The sequence below is a fragment of the Gracilinanus agilis genome, chromosome 4, assembly GCF_016433145.1.
Source record: "Gracilinanus agilis isolate LMUSP501 chromosome 4, AgileGrace, whole genome shotgun sequence".
Lineage (NCBI taxonomy): Eukaryota > Metazoa > Chordata > Mammalia > Didelphimorphia > Didelphidae > Gracilinanus > Gracilinanus agilis.
The window spans coordinates 170754339-170776306 of NC_058133.1; positions in this window are offsets into that span (position 1 = coordinate 170754339).

Consider the following 21968-nt stretch of genomic DNA (forward strand, 5'->3'; position numbering starts at 1 on the left):
CTGAATCCTGGGTATGCTATGAGGCTTTTATATGGTTTCTTCTCCTTATCTCAAGGAAATAAAATGGTTATTGGCCATAGTATTTTCATTCTTTCCCTGCCCAACTGTGAATCACTCCAACCTTCCCCACTGACCTGTCTGTTCAGTCTTTTTGATGAAAACCACTCAGTTAACATTTCTTTGGCACTAGATGTCTGACAGTGATGTCTTTGTCACCTAATCTCCACTTTTTTCCCATTCCCCCATTTAGCTACTATCCAATGGTGAGATTAAGGGCAGAGCTCCCCTGAAGTTACTTCATCAATATATTTTAGGAGAAGGAAGCTCCAGACCTCCTAAAGTATAAAAATTGTCTTCCTTTCTCCAGGGGGCCAGCATTTCTAAATTTGGAATATTGAGTAAAAATCCTTCCCCAAGTACTTTGTGTGTAAAAGAAAACTAGATTCCCTGGATTGTGTGCATGTCAAGAAGAGGGAAGACAGAAAGTGGGCGATGAATTAATTGGCCTGGTTGAGCTGGACAAGGGAGCCATTGTAAAAGGGTATTGTAGACTTCTCAATAAGGGATTCCAGGGCCCTTTTCTTCCTATTCCCTTCCACTTATTCTTATTACATATTAGTTTCCTTCTAAAATATTTTATCCAGCTCAGTAAACCTGAGCTCTACTTCTTGTCTACAGCTCACCTACCACTTTCTGTAAGATTTTCAAGGGTTACAAATCACTTCAGGATATTTATAATCTCATTTTTTTGGATATTTCTATTTGCAGATATTTTAAGACTTATGATCTTGAATAAAGTCGTGTCATCTTCTACTTGAAGTCTGTCTTGCCCCCAAATGCAAGCCTCGCCCCATCAAGATTACTCTGCGTTGTACCATTTTTTATACTGAACATATTGTCTCCCCTACAAAATTGTAAATATCTAAAAGGCAGCATTTGTCTTTGTCATAATATCTCTAGTAGCTAGCACAATGATTGGCAGATAGTAAGCTCTTTCCCCTTTCCTCCTTCTTGTCTTTGTCTCTATCTCTCTATCTCTCCCCGTCCCTGCCTCTGACTCTCTGTCTTGATCTCTCTATCTCTATCTCTTATCTCCTCTCTAACTGTATTCTTCCTCAAGGACTGGAACAAAGGGAAAAGAATGGAAGACCATGTAGAGAGATTTTTGTTCTTTGGGACAGAGAAAAAGGGGGAAATGACTCCTATTTTCTCAGTAAAGTAAAAGGAGAGTTCCTCTGCTGAATCAGGTGTAGTTATAGGGGCTTGAGGAAAGAAGAAAAGGTTGGGAATATTGAATACAATATAGAATCAATAATGGAAGAATGAATTGATTGATGAATAACAATGAGGGACATATTAAGATTTGACCATATAATTATAGCAGATCCAATCAAAACAATTATGTGATCTTTTTTGGCAGAATTTGACATCACATAAGTTAGTATGAAGAAGTTATGTGGTAATGAACAAAGTAACTAGGATTAGAGTTTGACAAAAAATCACTTCTATTGGGAGAAGGGTTGGAGGAAATGAGATACAGGGGAACAGAAAGGTGTGGCATTGAACTAGTATAACTCTTAAGTCCAAGCTATGAAGGAAAGGTAGTGAAGGGGTGTTGTACTTGGAGAACAGGTAGTAGTGGAAGAATTATTGGTCATTGTAAGTATTAACAATAGGCTTAGAAGAGTGAGAAGGAAATATACATGGAATGACAGGAGGTTTTGATCAGGAGGATTTAGAGAGTTCTGCATGATTGAGATACCATGGTCATCCGTGATGATGAGATCAATGGTATGGTCATCCACATAAGTAGCTGAAGTGGATTAAAGTTGCAGATGGGCCATAGAAATTGAAATAGTTTATAAATTTGGATATTGGTGTGTTTGGGTAGATACCTATATTTCTATTAAGGTCTTCAAGCAAAGGGAAAGATGTTGAGTTTGAGAAGAAATTGTTTAGTTGACTCATCATGTCTAACCCTTTGTGACTCCATTTCAGATTTTCTTGGCAAAGATATTGGAGTGGTTTCTGTTTTGCTTTTCCAGATCCTTTTATGGATGAGGAAACTGAGGCACGAGATTCAGTGATTTGCCCAGAGTCACACATCTAGCAGTGTCTGAGGCTGGATTTTAATTTAGGTCCTCCTGACTCTAGGGTCAGCATGCTGTTCATTGCACTACCTCACTGTCTCTAAGAAGACTATAAGCCCTTTATGGATCTTGACCAAGGATGTAGAATAACTTTGAGTGTTGGAATGATGAGTAACTTAACTTGTGATATAGATGATAATGTAGATAGATGGAGTAGACTTCAAAGAAGGAGAGGATTCTAAGTGGTGCTGTTAAAGGGACCATCTGGAAATGTTGATGACGTAGGGATTCCTGTTTTGCCTGGACCAATATGTTAGAGGACATGAGATAAAGTGCTGGGGAAGGGCTACAACTCTGAAGTACCTCATACCTATCATATTGGCCAATATGACAGAAAAAGAAAATGATAAATATTGGAGGAGATGCAGGAAAATTAGGACTTTAATGCACTGTTGGTGGAGCTGTGATCTGATCCAACCATTCTGGAAAGCAATTTTGAATTATGTTCAAAGAACACTGTGGATACCTTTCGATCTATCAATACCATTATTATTATTTTTAAAAAGTAAAAAGGACCGATTTGTAAAAAAATGTTTTTGTTGCAGATCTTTGTGATAGAAAAAAAATTAAAATGTAGGGGTCATTCATCAATTGGGGAATGGCAGAACAAGGTGTGGTATATGATTGTGATGGAATACTATTATTGTGCTATAAGAAATGATAGGCAGGGTGATTTTGGAAAAATCTGGAAAGACCTATATGAACTGATGTGAAGTAAAGTGAATAGAACCAGAATAATATTGTACACAGTGAGAGCAAGATTTTTTGATGAACAATTGTGAATGACCAAGTTATTCTCAGCAATCCGGTGATCCAAGACAATATCAGAGATTCATGTTGAAGAATACCATCTGCCCTCCAAGAAAGAACTGATAGAATCTGTTATATTTCACTTTCATTCTTCTTTTTTTGGTTTAAAAATCTCTTCCACAAAATGAGCAATATGAAAAAATGTTTTACACGATTACACATGTAAAATTTATATCAGATTGTTTACCATCTCAGGGAAGAGGGAAGAGTAAGAGGGAAAGAGAATGGGTGGGAAGGACGGAAAGAATTTGAAACAAAAAATTTTTAATGGATAAAAATTATTTTACATGTAATTGAAGAAAAATAAAATAGTATTTTTAAAAATAAGCAAATCTTAACCATTGTGGGGGAAAGGGGTATAAATGAAACAGAATCCAATAAGTACCAAAAGATTAAAAATACATATAAAGAGAATAGAACCAGAAAGAGCAGGACTGTTAACAATAGAGTAGATGCTCCAGTGGCTATGATGGAATGGAAGAATTAAGGAAGGAGTTACTTCTTAGAGCTGAGGTGAATAAGGAGAAGGATATGAAGGAAAGAAGCAGAAGGAAGGGATTTTTCTGCCTTAGCAAAAGGCATTCCTGAATCACAGGAATAAAGGGACCAGCAGCTCATAGTTTGCTTATTACAGGCTGTGGGGAGAACCAGTTGGTTAGAGCCTTCACCCTCCAGGGTCCTGTGATGTCTAACCAGGGCACCTGTGTGGATCCAGGGGTGTCAGCATCCATAAATGGTCACCCCAAATGTTGTGTAGCTTGGGTAGGGAATATAGGCTACAGGGAATTCTACCTGAGTTTCTAAGAGTTCTGAGCCCCCAGTAGTAGCAGTAGATGACTGTCTCTGGTGAGTCCCTGGGGACTGGAATGAACTCCTAGCGTGTGCTGGCTCTATATCCCCATCTTTACTAAAGATGAGAGGGAATGAGACACAATGAGTAAAGAGTTTGATATCATGGATCAAATACAGGGTCTGGAATCAGGAAGACGTGGATTTGAATCACACTTTAGACACTTACATGTCAGTCTACATTCAGTTTTCTTCTCCATTTCTATTACAATATCTAAAATAGTGGTCATTTTCCTGAAACTTCCCATCAGTTCTGTTCAGTAGCTAGTTCTTTCTTTTCCATACCTGTAATAAACTTCTCTTGTTCTAAAGAGTTCCTCTTGGCTGCTTCCTCCATATTTTAAAAGGATTAATTATCATTAAGGCAAGCTAAGAAAGTTTTAGCTGGTCAGGTCACATCTACAAAGTTTAGCTCTTAACTCCATTTTTTTAGGGAAAACACTGGCAAGTTTATGGGCATTCTCAGGAGAGTCCTAGGCAAATTACATGGATTCTCTCAGTCTCTGTTTCCTCATATGTAGAATGGAGATACTAAAAATGTGTGTAGAATACCTTGCCTGCCTTAAAAGTGATACAAATGTCAGATATTGTCATTGACACCCTACCAATGGTACAAGCACACAAGACTCTTAAGTCCTATGAATGGGAAGACATATATATATTCTCCTTTCTAGTCTTTGATAAAATTCAAAGAAGCTACATCTGTTTACCCAAGATAATGTGACTGACTGCTATAGGCTTGCTGTTAATTATTCCTCAGGGATATTTAGTAAGCCTCAAGGAGTTTCCTTGTTGTTAATATTAGAGAAGTCCTGTGTATATACAATGACCCATTGGTATTTAAAGCAATCCTTAAGTAGTTGTGAGCCAAGAGGAAGGAACCAGGATAATTTAAAGTGGGGAAAGTGATGCTATATTCAGGAGAGAGTAATAGAGTGTCCTGGAGTTGGAATCCAGTTGTTGGTTTTGGATAGTGGAAGTTGACATTAGTGCTGGGCCAAGGGTGAAGGCTGATGCTTACCATCTCTGCACTGAACCCAGAAGGGAGAGAGACTGTGTAGAAGTCTAGGATTCCTCTGAAAAGGTCATCAGTACAAATCATTTGATTGTCAGTGAGACATGATGGTTTGTGGAGGAGTGTGCCTCTTGGAGAAGAAAGTATATATCCCTGGTGGCCTCCACAAAAGGACAGAATCACAGAATCTGAGAGTTGGGGACCTCAGTAGACATTTAGTCTCTTCCCATATATTAAGGAATCCTCACTATACCATAACACAATAGAAGTCATCCACTCTACTTGAAGATCTCCAAAGAGAGGTAAACCACACTGTTCAAGGCAGCCCATTCCATTTTTGGACAGCTCTATTCATTGGGAAATTTTTCCTGACATTAAACCTAAATTTGACTCTTCACAACTTCTATCCATTGTTTTAGATTTTGAGGTTAAATAATAAAAATCCAATCCTTCTTCCACCTGAAAATTCTTCAAATATTTGAGCATAACTCTCATGGCCTCTGAGTCTTATTTTCTGTAGGTGAAAAATACCCAGTTCATTCAGATGATCCTCATAAGTCATGAACTCAAGGCCTTCTTCATCTTATTGACCTTCTCTGCACCTTCTCCAGCTTATCAATGCCCATATCTTAAATGATGGTGCACAGAACTGCACATAATACTTCAGCTGAGATCTGATAAAGATAGAGTACAGCATTCCCAGTATTTCTGGGAAACTTCCTTATGCAGTTTCAGATTGAACTAGCTTTCCTGGCTGATACATCACACTGCTGGCTCATATTGAGATTATAGTCTATTTTTTTAAATCCTCTTTTAGAACAAACACTATCCAACCATTTGTTGTTGTCATGCCATCCCTTCAGACATGTCTGACTCCTCATGAATCCCTTTGGGGTTTTCTTGGCACTGCAGTAGTTTGCCATTTCCTTCTCCAGCTCATTTTAAAGATGAGGAACTGAGGCAGACAGAGTTAAGTGACTTGCCCAGGATCATAAAGCTAGTGTCTAAAGTCAGAATTGTTTTCAGAAAGATGAGTCTTCTTGACTCCAAGCCTAGCAGTCTATCCACTGCTTCACCTAGTTGCCCTTATATCCATACTGCTACCATTTTTTTATCTGTATAATTGATTTTTTTTGTACCCAAGTACAAGACTTTATATTTATCCCTACTAGATTTCAATGTATTAAATTCATCCCAATGATCCATCTTGTAGAGTTCTAATCCTATTATCCAGTGCATTAGCTCTTCCTTAGAAACCAAGAGGTGGGCAATTCCACAGTGTAGAGGAAAAGTTGTATTTGATATGTACTTACCAGACTTGGCCACTCAAGGCCTCACATAAGGAGAAGGACATGTCTGACAGAACACCCAAGTGTAACTGGAATTTTAGAATCACAGATTTTTTAGTTGGAAGGGATTTCAGATATAATTTAGTCTAAATTCTATCTAAATAGAATTCTAAATCTTCTCTTCTCCTGTATATGCATCCCCAGTTCTTTCATTTGACTGCAGTCTGGCCAGGCATCCTCTTATCTCATCATTCTGCAGCTCTCCTAAGAATGCCTATAAGTTTGCTGATTTCTCCCTAAAATATATAGCCAAGTGGTAAACACAAAAGGATAAATGTGCCCTGACCAACTAAAACTTTCTTAGTTTGTCTTAATAATTTATCCTTTTAAAAATAAATATTAATAAATGTTTTTAAAAAATAATTTATCCTTTTAGAATGAGAGGAAGCTATGGAGGAACTCCTATTACAAATATGAAAAAGAAATAATTCATTAAAATAGAAATAATGGGAACTTTGTGGAGGAAGCAACACATGCGTTTTTAGAGACTATAATAAAAATTGAGAAAAAAGTTGAGTATAGTCTGACATATTCACAGAACTTTTAGAGAGCCAATTTCAAAGAGTGCAGAGAAGAGAGAGGAAAGATAGCATTCTATAGGAGAAGTCAGCACAGGTGGCATGGGAAGTCTTCTAGAATGAACTTTGGAGAACACAAAGAGAACTAAGAGCAATGAGTTAAAGTGGCAGATGGGGATGGTTTGGACTTGATTTAAGAACTTTTTTTTAGTCATTCAAAAAATAGTACTATCCAAATGGGAAGTAGAATATCTGGGGAGGTAATAATGTTTCCTCTAACAAGAAATATTCAAGAAAAGGCTGGAGGGAAAAAAACCTACTTGTTAGGTATATGGTAGAGGGGATTCCTGTTTATATATGGGTGTAACAGATGGCTTCTGAGGTGTCCTCCAAGGGCAGTATTTGAGGCCATCATAATTCATGCTTTGCAAATTCTTCCATTTAAAGTAAAATGTAAGGGCAGCTAAGTGGCTCATGGATAGAGAGCCAAGACTGGATATATATACATATATATATATGTATATGTATATACTTAAATATACTTAACCTAAATTTTACAATAACGTACTGAAAACACTCCATAAAAGAAAAAGAAAAAATTCAGACTTCTCTGGTTCAAAGTGAGGGCCAAAAAAAAATTTACATGGATTTTTCAGACTACTGGGGCACTGTGCCCCACCCCTGAGATATGGAAGGGATATCTATATTTGTAAATTAAGTAACTTGTTCATCTTTGATTGAACAAGACATACCTCTTTGAGTAACACTGAGCAGTTAACATTGGCCCATTCTTCTGGCCAGACTAAGTGCATCCTTTGTTGTTCTTCAGTGGTTTTTCAGCTGTATTCAACTCTTCCTGACCGCATTCTGGGTTTTCTTAGCCAAGATACTAGAGTGGTTTACCATTTCTTTCTCTAGCTCATCCTATAGACAAGGAAACAGAGGCAAACAGGGTTAAGTGACTTACCCTGGAAAGTATATCTTAGGGTGTAACAAATAGCACCAAAATGCAACGTGGCCTTGGGCAAGCATTTCTATCTCCCTGGACCTTGGTTTCTCTATTTAAAAATGAAGAGTCTAGACCTTTGGTATAATAGAAAGAACCCTAATCTGAACATTAAAAGACCTGAGTTTGAATTCTATCTCTACCATTTTACTACCTGTGTGATCTTTCGGAGATGACAGATCTTCTGACTTCCAGTTTCCTTGTCTGTTAAGTGAAGGAGATACGCTGAAACAAGAGTTCTTAACCTGGGATCCATGAACTTTTAAAAAATAATATTTTGTTTTTCCCCAATTACCTGTAAAAACAATTTTGACAGCCTTTTTTTTTATATTTTGAGTTCCAAATTCTCTCTCTCCTTCCTACCTTCCCTTCCTCCCTCTCCCTTCCCTGAGACAGTAGGTGGTATTTTCCTGAAGTATCTCTGTATATTCAGGCAGTCTGGTAGGTAAACCAGAGTAGCAGCTGAATTAGTTCAGAGTGCAGTACTTAGGTCAGCCATCAGGTGGTAATCTACTCAAGCTACCTCCCTATACTATCAATGAACATCTATCTGGCACTGAATTTTTTTAGCAGGACCAATAAATAACCTGAAGAGAAGTCCTGAAAGCTTTCCCCTCCTTCAACATGACATCTCACTACATTTGCCATTTTTGTCCAATTTCCAAATTTAAAATGAAGTTTGAAATGTTTGTTTAGTATTTCAAAGGAAGTATTGCTCAAAGATAAAAATATTAACTATATATATGTATAATATATTTATTCTGTGCATATCTTCTGCCACCGCCACCATTACTACTGCAAGGATATGTCATTCTTCTTTATTTCTTTTTTTTTACCTTTATCTTCTGCCTTAGTATCAGTTCCAATACAGAAGAACAATAAGGGCTAAGCAATCAAGGTTAAGTGGCTTTCCCTGGGTCATGCAGCTGGGAAGTGTCTGAAATCAGTCTTGAACCCAGGTCCTCTAGACTCCAGGGGCTCTCCCTCGGGAGGTAAGGCTCCTAACTACCCAGGAATATTTCATTCTTTCACATCTTTTCCCTCATTGCCCCTAGAGTCAATACCTTCCTCACTGGGATCACAGATGTGTAATGGCATGGAATTAAAATATAAAAGAAAATACCAGCTCTCTCCTTCAGACCCCTCTTTTGCCAATCTTTGGTGCAGGATTAGACTATTTCCTAAAGATGTATATTCATAACCTGAAAAAGGAATGGAGAAGTTTTCTTTCCCCATTTCATTCTAATGGATTGAATTGAAGGGAGCAAGTTTAGATTTCTCTCAGGTCTCTTTTACCTCTTAGTGACTAGGAGTAAAAGTCAATTCTAGTGGAAGATTTCAGAATGATATTTTATATACACTCCATGGAAAAATTTGAAGAAGCTGTAAAAACATAGCAGAGTCTTTTGGGGGTATATCTAGATTACCCTAGGTCAGGAACTTTATCTTTTGGTTTTTTTTTAAACCATGTCCTTCCTATCGTTACCTCCCCTTCTTCAAATCTATGGCCCCTAAAAGATTCTAAGTCCAGGAAAAAGGTTAGCCTGGTCTTCAGTAGATCATCTGAGATGAAGCATTGCTATGACTTTCTTAATTACAGCAGGATCATCAGGAAACTTTGCCAGTAATCAGGATTTATGTAGTTGAGATGATGCCAACCTAATAATGATCATGGGTTAAGACAATCTAGTTTTTCACTAGCAGTCTCTTGGGCAGAGTAGGGAGATTGAATCACCCAAAACCAACTCCACCCAGTAAAGGAGGTCCCTTGGTTCTGGTTTTTATTGTAATCTGACAAGGAGCCATGACTTTTGGGTGAGATCAGTATTAGCCATAATTCCTCCACAGAGGTGGATTTAGGGAACAAAAGGAAGCAGGCTTTGCCATTGCCTCATCTAGAATTTTCATGTACTCATGAATTGCAAATGGCCACAGTAGGAAAAAAAGGAATGAGTAAAAAAAACTATGTTACCTTGAGTTTCATTACTAGAAGTCTGGTTTCAATAACAAGGAAGAGCATATTCCTAGATGCCCTTCTGGTCAAACCCCACCTGGACAACTGTGTCTACTTCTGGGAGCCAAATATTCAAAGCTATGTGCAAGGGATATTTATCTGGCAGTAATTTGAAAGGTTTATGGGAAGAGATTAGATGGCGGGAAGGTCAATGAAATCTCCAAGATCCAGAAGAAGACCTGAACTCGGGTAGTCGTAGTGAGAATAGAGAAGAAAAAAGAGATTCAATATCTTTCCAAAAGAGAGAATGGACAAGACTTGGCAAGTGATCACAATGATAACAGAATATAAGGTCCTCAAGGGTAAGAATGCTTTTATATTTGTTTTTATTCAGGACCTATCGTAGCTCTCTGTTCATTCATTCATTCACAAGCATCTACTAAAATGCCTGCTAAGTACAGGGCACTCTGTTGGTTATGAAGATACTAGGATAATTTTTTTTTAAGTTTCTGCCCTCACCAAGTGCATATTTTCCTGGAGGAAAGGAGCAGTGAGCAACATTTATACAGAAAAGTAAGTACGAGCAAATAAATATGTGGAGATAAAGGGAAGATATTTGGAGCCTAAGTGACAGAAATCTATGAAAGATAAGTGATACTTTTTTCCAGGTGAGTACTTGGGAAGAACGATGCTGATCATTGCCCAGAGTCCACGTTACACCACATTTCAAATATCCTTCAGTAAAAAGAGCTTTGATTTCTAGGACCTGGAATTTGAGGATACAGAGCCCAGCTCTGGATTGTGGTGCTGCTACCAGTGTTTGCTGCAATGTAGCTTGTTCTTGGAGATACAGAAGTACCCTTTTAGGTCAGGGATCAGAGCTCCCTGGAATGTCAGACCTTCCAAACACAAATGAAAAGATTTATCTCAAGACATTCCAACCTCCTTGTCTTTGCTTGGAATCAGTTCCCCACTACACATACTCTCTAATCTTAGTCTTCATTCAAGGCTCCACTCTAATATCTCCTCACTAAAACTAGCTTTCAGACCCCTCACTGCCAAAGACCTCTTCAATATAAAATTTTGTCTTCAACATTAGATGTCATCTACTTGCTCTTCACACATATACTAATGAAATCATAAATCACATTTATTCATCTATATAGATATTTATTGACTGTTGTTAGGTCATTTTTCAGTCACATATGGCTCTTCTTGACCTCACTTAGGATTATCTTGGCAAATATACTGTAGTGGCTTGCCATTTCCTTCTTCAGCTTACTTCACAGATGAGAAACTGAGGCAATCAGAATTAAATTACTTGCCCAGGGCCACACAGCTAGTAAGTGTCTGGGACCAGATTTGAACTCAAGAAGAAGGCTTTATCTACCTCACCAGCTTGACTGGACTACTATATCATTAGGAATTTATAAATTTCTTTAGAGCAAAGAATATTGCATACTATTTCTTCTTCTTGGTATCTACTACTATGCTTTGCATGTGCCAAATACTTGAGTAAGTTTATTAAATTAATAGATTTATTGATATGAAGTTTTTCTGAGATTTGTCTCCAGGCTTCCATGGTCATGTCTCCTTAAACAATGGCTTTAAAAAAAACTAAATGCATATTCCCACCTACTTTCTCATTTCCAAGAGACCCATGAAGACTCAGATCCTTACTAGAAAGAGGTATCTTTAGAGTCATCCCCCTACTACATATTAGATTCACAGAGTAACCAAGATAGATGAAATCTTGGATATAATCTAGTCTCCCTCCTTTATTGTATAGGTAAAGGAAAGTAATTTCCACAGACGCATATACAAATAATGACAAAACAAAATAAAACATAAGGGTATAGGAGAGGTAGTTTAAAACTAAGTGCTACATTGTTTTTCAATCTCTGTTTTTAAAGACCAATGACATCACAAGGAGTGATATCTTGACTTGAACATGATTTGAATTTTGCACCACTCTGCCTCACTAAATCCAAAAAATTCAAGTGCTAGAAGAGCTATGAGGAACAAGAAATCACCTGGTGATGTTATGTATCTTTTCCAAGGTAACAGATTTTAGGGGCCTCACCTCCTCTGGCCATGTTTGGTTTCCCAAAGCTATCCTATACATAATTCCCTTCATGTATTATTTTCTAATATGTTTTATAAATATCAATGTGTTCATATTTTTCCCCTATAAGAAGATAAGCTCCTTGAGGGAATAATTGTTTCTTTTTTGTCTTTGTATTCCTAGCACTTAGCATAATTTTTGGTACATAGTAGTCAATTGATAATTCTTTATTGGTCAATGGAAACCAGGACTAGAATCCATGTTCCCTAATTCCCAGCCCAATACAATTCCCACTCTATCATGTACAGCCTGTGATAGTGCCTGTCACTTTATAGGTTTGTGGTTGAAAGACTAGACTTCAGTGTGCACATATTTTCCCCAGGTACTATCAAAGAAAATTATGTAGTTGTTGCCTGGTGAATGATAATACTGGATATCACCATATTTACTCAGGGTAATAGCCAAGGGGAATGGAATATGGCACACCCTCCCAGATGGTTCTGTTTTTTCTATAAAAAAAAAACCCAGAATTATTAAAATAAGAAATACCAATACAATGAATCACTAATTATTAACAGCCGTAAACTGTTAGATTCATAGACATTTGGAGTTGAAAGGAACCTGAAAGAATACTTCTAAAGAGAAAAGATTTTCTCCTTCTTTTTACTTATATTCTCAGCATCTAGCACAATATCTGGCTAATAATGAATGCTTAATTAATGCTTGCTATTCATTGATTAATGATCTGCCCAGTATATGAATCTCTTTTAAACCATCAGCATTATTCTAACTTCTGCTTGAACAGTTTCACCAAAAAAGAACTCACTATGTGAATTATCAACAAGTATAATGCAAAAATTTTAAAAGACTGGTATCATTTGATATAATACCAAGGTGCAACAGATAATCAAAGTTTATAAAACCTTCAAAAGATTTCCAAACTATCAAAGACCTTATGATAACATAATACAAGCCACTAATAACAAAAAAAATTTTTTTAATTCTAAGGATTTCAGGGCAGAGCCCAGATGGTGGAAAACAGGCAGCAACCCATTCAAACTTTCCCAATATTTTTCTCCAAACTTTAAAATAACTCCTCAAATCAAATTCTGGTATAATAGAACCAATAAAAGGTTACCGTACAACCTTTTTCCTGCCTAGGAGGTTGACAGGAGAGGTCTATAACACTGAACACATGCCATAGAAGCACTAACATAGGCCTTGGTGGCAGTCATAGTACCCACAGCTTCAGGACCTCTCAGCTCAGAGGTGGTAAGGGGGTTGGACAAATGGTCAGATAGAGATTATAGCCAACCATTTGCTGGCCCTGGGTTCAGCTAGTGCTGATTGTCAACTCTATTACCCATAAGCAATTCTGGGTCACAGTTCCAGGTCAGAGGAATGCTGATGCTTCTGACTACAAGAGAGCAGAGTCCTTTCCTAGATAAAGATCAGAGCATAGTGCAGGAAAGTAGTAACTACACCCCTCCCTAGATTACATCATTCTAGAAGCACTGAAAACTAGCAGAACCCCAGAACTATCTCCATCTGTAGCACAAAAAAGCCTAAAGCCTGAGACAGTGCTTCCCCAACCCCAGGAGATCAGAGCCCAACTTTAACATAAAGTTCAAAGCTAAGAAATAGGCTGAAAAAAGAGCAGACAACAACAACAAAAGAACTTCATGTCAAACAATTATTAAGGTAATGGAGAAAACTAAGTCATAAACTCAGAAAAAATAATAATGTGAAAACTCTAGAAGCAAAGCCTCAAAGTAAAATACTAATTAGACACAAGACCAACAAAAATTCCTGGAATAGTTAAAGAAAGAAATAAAAGTGATAGAGGAAAAATTAGAAGAAGAAATGAGAGTCATGCAAGAAAATTATGAAAAAAGAATCAAAATCTTGGTAAAAGAGACACAAAAATATGTTGAAGAAAAGAACATCCAAAAAACAGAAGACAAATGTAAAAAGAGGTATAAAAATTCATTGAAGAAAATAATTTTCTAAAAATTAGAATTGGGCAACTGGAAGTTAATGACTCAATGAGACATCAAGAAACAATTAGAATCAAAAGAATGAGAAAAAGAATAAAATGTGAAATATCATAGGGTAAAACAACTGAACTGGAAAATAGATCAAGGAGAGAAATTTAATTATTGGACTACCTGAAAATCATGATAAAAGAAAAAGGCTAGACATTGTCTTTCAAGAATTTATCAAGGAAAACTGCCCTGACATCTTAGTTCCCAAGGTTAAAATAGAAATTGAAAGAAAACACTTATTACCTCCTGAAAGAGATCCTAAAATCAAAACTCCAAGTAATGTTATAGCCAAATTCTGGAGCTCCCAGATCAGAGAGAAAATACAACAAGCAGCCAGAAAGAAACAATTTAAATATCATGGAGATAAAGACAGGATCATGCAAAATTTAGACTCTTCCATGTTAAAAGAACAAAGGACTTGGAATATGATATTCTGGAAGGCAAAGGAGCCAGGATTACAACCAAGAGTAACCTACTCAGCAAAACTGAATCTAATCCTTTGTGTGGAGAAAATGGATATTTAATGAAATAGAAGGTTTTCAAGCTTTCCTGAAGAGAAGGTCAGAGCTGAATAGAAAATATTAAATCAAACACAAAACTCAAGAGCATAAAATTGTAAACATGAGTGATCATTAATTAAATTAAAAACTGTTTACATTCTATATAAGATAATACATGTAATTCCTAAGAACTTTATCATCAGTAGGATAATTAGAAGCAATCTGAATAGACAGAAGGTATGAGCATGAGTTGATTATGTTGGGATGATCTCCATAAAAAAATGAAGAGATGAGAAAGAGGGATACACTGGAAGAAGGGGGCAGGGAGATGTAGAATGGGGAATTTCTTCTCATTTTAAAATGATACACAAGGATGACCTTTTAGGTGGACAGGGAAACAAGGGGAAGGAAATTTTTAAACATCACTCTCATTAGAATTAGGTCAAGGAATTATTCAAAATTACTTATCCAAAAGGGAAATTGAAGGGGAAGGGAATAAGATATGATGGGGGGCAGGGAGCAGTGGAGGATCATAAAAGGGATGACAAATTAAGGAGGGAAGCAGTAAGAATCAAAACAGACTTTTGAGTAGGAACAGGTCAAAAAGAGAGAGAAGGATTAACAGAAGAAAATAGGATAGAGGGAAATAAGCAATAAATAATCATAAGTGAATTCAAGAAGGATGAACTCACCCTTAAAAAGAAACTGTAGCAGAATGGATTAGAAACCAGAATCCAATAATAGGTTGTTTACAAAAGACACACTTGAAATAGAAAGATATACAGAGTCAATTGAAGTAAAAAAAAGGTAAAGGTAGCGATCAGGATCTCAGACAAAGCAAAAGCAAAAATGGATCTAATTAAGAGAAATGATCAGAGAAACTACATTTTGCTTAAAAAAAAGTACTGTAGACAATGTAGAATATCAAAAAATGTATAGAAAGTTCCTTAATAAATGCCTCATTTCTCAAATACATGGGGAACCAAGTGAAATTTACAAAAATAAGAGTCCTTCCCCAATTGATAAATGGTCAAAGGATATGAATGGGCAATTTTCAAATAAAAAAACAAAGCTATCTATAATCATATGAAAAAATATGAAACAAAAATATTTATAGCAGCTCTTTTGTGATGGCAAAGATTGGAAACTGAGGGGATACTCATCAATTGCTGAATGGCTGAAAATGTTGTGACACATGTTGTGTGCCACAGGTTGTGATGGCTAATATTGTGCCATAAGAAATTACAAGAGGAGTGATATCAAAAAAATATATAGCAAGACATATAAGAACTAATTCAAAGTGAAGTGAGAAAAACTGGGAAATCATTATGCCCAAATACAGCAAGGTTATAATGATGATCAACTGTGAAAAACATAACTACTCCTATCAATACAATGATACAAGACAGTTCCAAAGTACCCATGTTTAAAAAAAAGTTATCCACCTCCAGAGAGAGAATTGATGAACCCTGAGTACAAATTGTAAATTTTTTCACTTTTTTTGCCATATTGCTAATGTAGAAATATGGTTTTCATGATTTCACATATATCACTAATATAATTTTGCTTGCCTTCTCAGTGAGTAGGCAACAAGTGGTAGGGAGGGGGAAATTTTGAAACTCAATTCAAAAATAAAAGAATGTTTAAAACAAATACATAATAAATCTTTAAAAATAAATAAAATTCAAAAATTTTCATGTTGGCAAAGATAAAAAGATAAGAACAATCCATATGGGGGTGGGGTAGAAAGACAGTCCCACTGCTTTACTGCTTTACTGTTAATGGAGATGTGAAATGGTCCAGTAATTCTTTATTTCATTATGGAACTATGCAAAGAAAGTAACTGAATTTCTCCATACCATTTGACCTAGCAATCCTACTACTAGATATATACCCCAAGTGTATCAAAGACCAAAACCGAATTCCACCACCATCTCAAATATTAATATCAGTACTCTTTTTGGTAGCAAGAATTAGAGCAAAGTAGCAAAGTGAGTGCCCTTTCATTAGAAGGGGGAAATTATGGCGTATGAATGCAATGGAAAATTATTTTACAGAAAAGAAACAAGGATGAAGAATTCAGAGAAACATGGAAATACTTGTATGAATTATTGAGGAAATCAACAGAAGTTGAAGAACACTATAGACTATATAGATAAAAAATATGCCTATTTTTTTAAATTTGACTACAGAAAACCTATTTAAAATGTATTTCACATTCTGTCCTATTGATTTCTTGCTTCACTATCATGATTAATAATTATTACTATTAATTATTAATAATTAATACCATTACCCCATCTTAGAAGAACTTTGACAGAATCGATATGCCAAGCATATTCTTATAAAATTATGAGGATGATTATGAAGCAAAATGTTTTACAACATATAACATAGATATAACGATTTGAGAATATAAACATAGAAACAATGTTATAACATCCTTGAAATTTTTCCAACATTGTTTAAACCATTTTCCCCTTTCGGCCTATTAAAATGCAAAGCTATGCCTTGTAGAATCAGAGCAGTGTTCAGAGCAATCTGTTTATTTCCTATTGTTTAAACACGTAAAACTTTTTGGCTTATATGACTGTGACTTGATACCTGGTTTCTGAAAGTTTCATTTCCAGAATTTTTTCTAGGCTCTTTATTGGTTTTCCATTATTAAGAGTTCAACTTAGTTTTAGGGATTTTTTTTTTTACATTTTTATAGTCTAGTATTTTGTTTTCTGAATTTTGTTTCTGAATCTAGTTCCTTCTTTGGGCTGTATTAGTTCATGTATCTTCCCATGCTTCTCTAAATTCTTCATAATTATCATATCTTAGAATATAGTAATACTCCATCATATTCATGGACCACGTTATATTTAGCTATTCCCTAATCAATGAACACCCACTTCGTTTCTGATTCTTTGCTAAAAACTGTTTTTGTTTAAGTGTTTTTCCTTGTCATGAGGGAGGGCTCCATTTGAAATTATGACTGTAATGAAAAGACAAAAGACATCAAAGAAAACCAAATGATAACAACTTTGCCTAGGACTTTGTAGGATTCACATGGTTCCACTTCAAATAGAGAATCTGGGCCCAAAAAGATACTTATTGAACAAGGGAATTTATCTACCTACAATTTACTTTTGACTAAACAAAGGACAGAGTTGATTAGTAATATAGCTACACCAGCTACTGAGCTTGCTCTGATCCTTGGACATGTCATGGCACACATAGGGTCTAGGAACTGGCCAACCTTAATCAGGACAGTAGGCTACCTCTTGCAGTCCAAAGCTACTTAGGGAGGTTTGATTCATTACACCCAGAAGTAAATCTTCTAATTAGATAATAATATCAATATAACATTCTAAGGAAAGAAAACTAGTTACCAATGGATATAATAATCTCAAGGAATGTATCCCTGATGTATCCCTGATTCATTGAGGGGAATTCATTATCTAGTTTTCATAGCTCTCTTAATTAGGTTTCTCCTAATTTTCATCCATCATTCCTTATTATCTTTGTGTCTTCACAGAACTTCTTCAAGAACTTCATTCATTTTTTATTTTTGTTTTTCCATGGTTATATGATTCATGTTTTCTCCCTCCCCTTTTCCTTCCCCCCTCCCAGAAGTAACAAGCAATTCCACTGGGTTATACATGTACTATCACTTGATACCCATTTCCATATTATTCATTTTTGTAATAGAGTAATCTATTAAAACCAAAACTCCAAATCATACATCCATATAAACAAGTGATAAATTATATGTTTTACTTCTGTGTTTTTACTCCCACAGTTCTTTCTCTAGATATAGATAGCATTCTTTTTCATAAATATTTTTTCATAAATACCCCCAGAATTGACCTGGATCATTGTATTGCTATTAGTAGCAAAGTCTATTTGATTGTCTCACAGTGTTTGTTACTTTGTATTCTGGTTCTGCTTATTCACTCCACATTGGTTCGTGTAGGTCTTTCCAGTTCTTATAGAAATTAAGCAGCTTATTATTCCTTATAGCACAATAGTATTCCATTACCATCATATACCACAGTTTGCTCAGCCATTCCTCAATCAAGGGACACCTCCTCATTTTCCAATTTTTTGTCACCACAAAGAGCACAATTATGAATATTTTTGTACAGCCATTTTTCATTATCTCTTTGGGGTAAAAACCTAGTAGTGGTATTGTTGGATCAAAGGGCATGCATTCTTTTAAGGCCCTTTGGGCATAATTCTAAATTGCCTTCTAGTATGGTTGGATCAATTCACAACTTCACCAGCAGTGTATTAGTGTTCTAATTTTGCCACAACCTCTCCAACATTTATTTTTTCCTTTACTGTCATATTGGCCAATTTGGCTAGGTGTCAGGCGGCACCTTGGAGTTGTTTTGATTTGCATTTCTGTAATCAGGAGGGATTTAGAACACTTTTTAATGTGATTATTGATAAGTTTTGATTTCTTCATCTGAAAACTGCTACTCATATCCCTTGACCATTTGTCAATTGGAGAATGGCTTGAGTTCTTGTAAATTTGACTTAGTTCCTTATATATTTGGGAAATTAGACCTTTGCCAGAAAATTTTGTTATAAAAAATTTCCCCAGTTTCTTGCTTTCATTATAATTTTGGTTGCATTGGTTTTGTTTACACAAAAACTTTTTAATTTAATATAATCAAAATTATTCATTTTACATCTTGTAATGTTCTCTATCTCTTGCTTGGTCTTAAATTCCTTCCTTTCCCATAGATCTGACAGGTATACTTTTCTATGTTCACCTAATTTATTTATGACTTAACTCTATATTTAAGTCATTTATCCATTTTGAATTTATCTTGGTATAGGGCATGAGATGTTGATTTAAACCTAATTTTTCCCATACTGTTTTCCTATTTTCCCAGCAGTTTTTGCCAAATAGTGAGTTCTTTAAGAACTTCATTCTTGAAAACTTCCCATGCTACCTGTGCCAATTTCTTCTATAGGATTTTAGGTCACAAGATCCTACCACTCCTTTCTCTGAACTCTTTGAAACTGGCTTTCCAATAATCTAGGGTACAAGTCAGATTATGCCTGGATTTCCTTTACTTCTCTATTATAGACTCTAAGATGAAATGATACCTTCCCTCAAAACTTCCCACAATTTCTACTTAAGCAATTAATTCCTTCTTGTAGGTAAATCAGATCCATTATAGGTGTTGTTGTTGTTTCCTACAGTTTTTAATGAAAGAACTTGTCATTAAGGCAGACTGAGAAAGTCCTGACTTGTCATCTACAGTTATTACATCTGGTTCTTAGCTTCACATTGGGAAGGACCATTGGCATACTCATGAGTATCCACAAGAGATCACCCAGAACAGTGAGGGAATACCTTCATGGGAATTAGCTGAAGGAACTGAGGTGTATATTCAGGATAAGGGGAGATTTAGAGCCCTACTGAAGTACAAGTTAGACTTGGTGGTCTTTGAAATTCCTTCTGCTGTGAAATTTATGGTTCTTTGTTTTCAAAGAAAATCTATAATATCACAGAGTGATATCTTGACTTGTATGTGAATTGGATTTAAGAGAGACAGAGTTGCACAAAATCATCAGCCTCACTCTGTCTTCCAGAATCATCAAAGTCCAGTGGCAAGACAAAAATCAGGACAACTGACAAGGGCCTGAGATTCAGTGGATGACTTTTGGCATGTCTTACCAAATTTAAGCAATCCACAATGCCACATTCATGGTCATTGGAAAAAAATTGTTTTCACCTGTCCATTCAACCAAGAAAATTCTTCATATTCTTGGGATAGACATTCCCCTAGATTGCTTAAAGTTTTTGTCTACCCCTAACCTGCGTATGTTGTCGTAGATCCACAAGTGAGAGCTGAGTTGACAGGTGGGCACCAAAAGTGGGCAAGTAACCCTGAAAAAGGTTCAGCAAGTCCTCTCACCAGAACATTAGTCCTCCCTTAGTATCCCATATATCCTAAAGCCCTATTAACAAGGCTTATGGAGTTTAGGCCCTGCTGTCAAAGCTGTTCAGGAATTTGGGGGGAACTGATTTTGCAGGAGAATAAATCAACATGGTTATGGTTTACCTTATGAAAGTTATTGTCCCAATCTTTCACGCAGTCTTTCTCACCAATTGATGTTCTTCTGTCATCCATAGAGGCCACACAAATTAACATCATTGGTATCTAAAAGCTATTCCCCTTAGAGACTTCGCTTTTCTCAGCAACAAGTCATTCTATTGACACAAAAATATCAAAGAAGGGAACCAGCTCTGCATTGCCACTTCCCGATGGTGGTGAGGAGAGGAAGGAGTTAATTTCTAAGAATTGAGCTATATATTCCCCCAGTGTCTCTCCCTTCTGGGCTCAGTGCAGAGATGGAAAGAACCAGCCTCCTTCCTTGGCCTAGCATTCAGGCCACCTTCACTATCCAGAATTGCTACCAGGATTCCAAATTCCAGGACACTCCTTCACTTTCCTTCTACCAGCTCACACCCACCTAGGAATTGCTGCTATACACTCCCAAAGATAATTGTTTATACCAAAAACTCCTCTGACACTGAGGACTTTCAGGATGTCCCTGGGTTTTAATTAGCAATTTACTTGGAGCAATCAACCCCTTTAAACTGTCAGGGACAGGAGAAAGATCTAAGTCACAGAGGCCCCAAACTATCAAAATGAATTCAGACTCAGAGCCTCAGGAATCCAGTTCCCTAAAGGACTCGTATCTATCAGAGAATCTGAGCACCAAGGATAGCAGATTGCCTCTATTTTCTGTGTTCAAAATTGGAAAGTTTTGTGTTTGTTCTATATATGAGATGTTATCATCCTCATAAATGAAATTTATTTAAGTTTTAGAGTTGATCAGGTGCTTTAAATACATTATCAGAATTCCCATTTTACAGATGAGGAAACTGAAACTCAAGTTAAATGACTTGGTCTGGGTCACTAACATGACTGAGGTGACTTTCAAACCCAAGTCTTCCTGAATCCAAGCCCACACTGGATTCATAACATCACACTTTCTACAAGGTGTGCCTCATTCCCTGTCATCTTGGGATATGGCTACCAAGCTTCAACCCAGCAGTTTGCTCCGGCCTTCAGGGACCTAGTTATTCCCTTCACCATCTGTTTGCGATACCAGAGTCTCAGAACCATAGAGCTTACAGACTGCATTTCCTGCAGCCTACATTCTCTACCTCAGCTCCACTTCATTCAAAGTGAGTAGCTATGGAAGGTGACACTATCACACTCACACAGATGCCAAGTTTAATCATCACAGGAATCTGGACGGTGAGAGACTCCAGTGAACTGATTCTTTCCCCTTCTGTGGCTAGCTAAATGGTCCACTTATCCCTGTAGTTTCAGAATTGTCATCTGAAAGGACAGGAAATCCTTCCTGTTGGTTACTTTTCTCCATAATCTCCTCCCCAAACACTTTAGCCCTAAACATTCCTTAGCCTCCTCTGCTTTCTCATTCCTCTGTACCCACTGGAACCTCTACTTTGTCGTTTACTTCCTTTCTCTTTTCTTCATAATCCTTCCATTTAGAGAACTCATTGAAACTTGACTCCTTCCAGAATATACTGCATCCATGGCAATATTCCAACTTCTCAATCATTGGGTGTGCCTTCTTTCATGCCCTCTGTCACCCTGGGTCAGGCAAAAGCCCTTATTCATCACCACTTCCAAATAGTCCCCATACCATCATCATTCAGCAATTTCT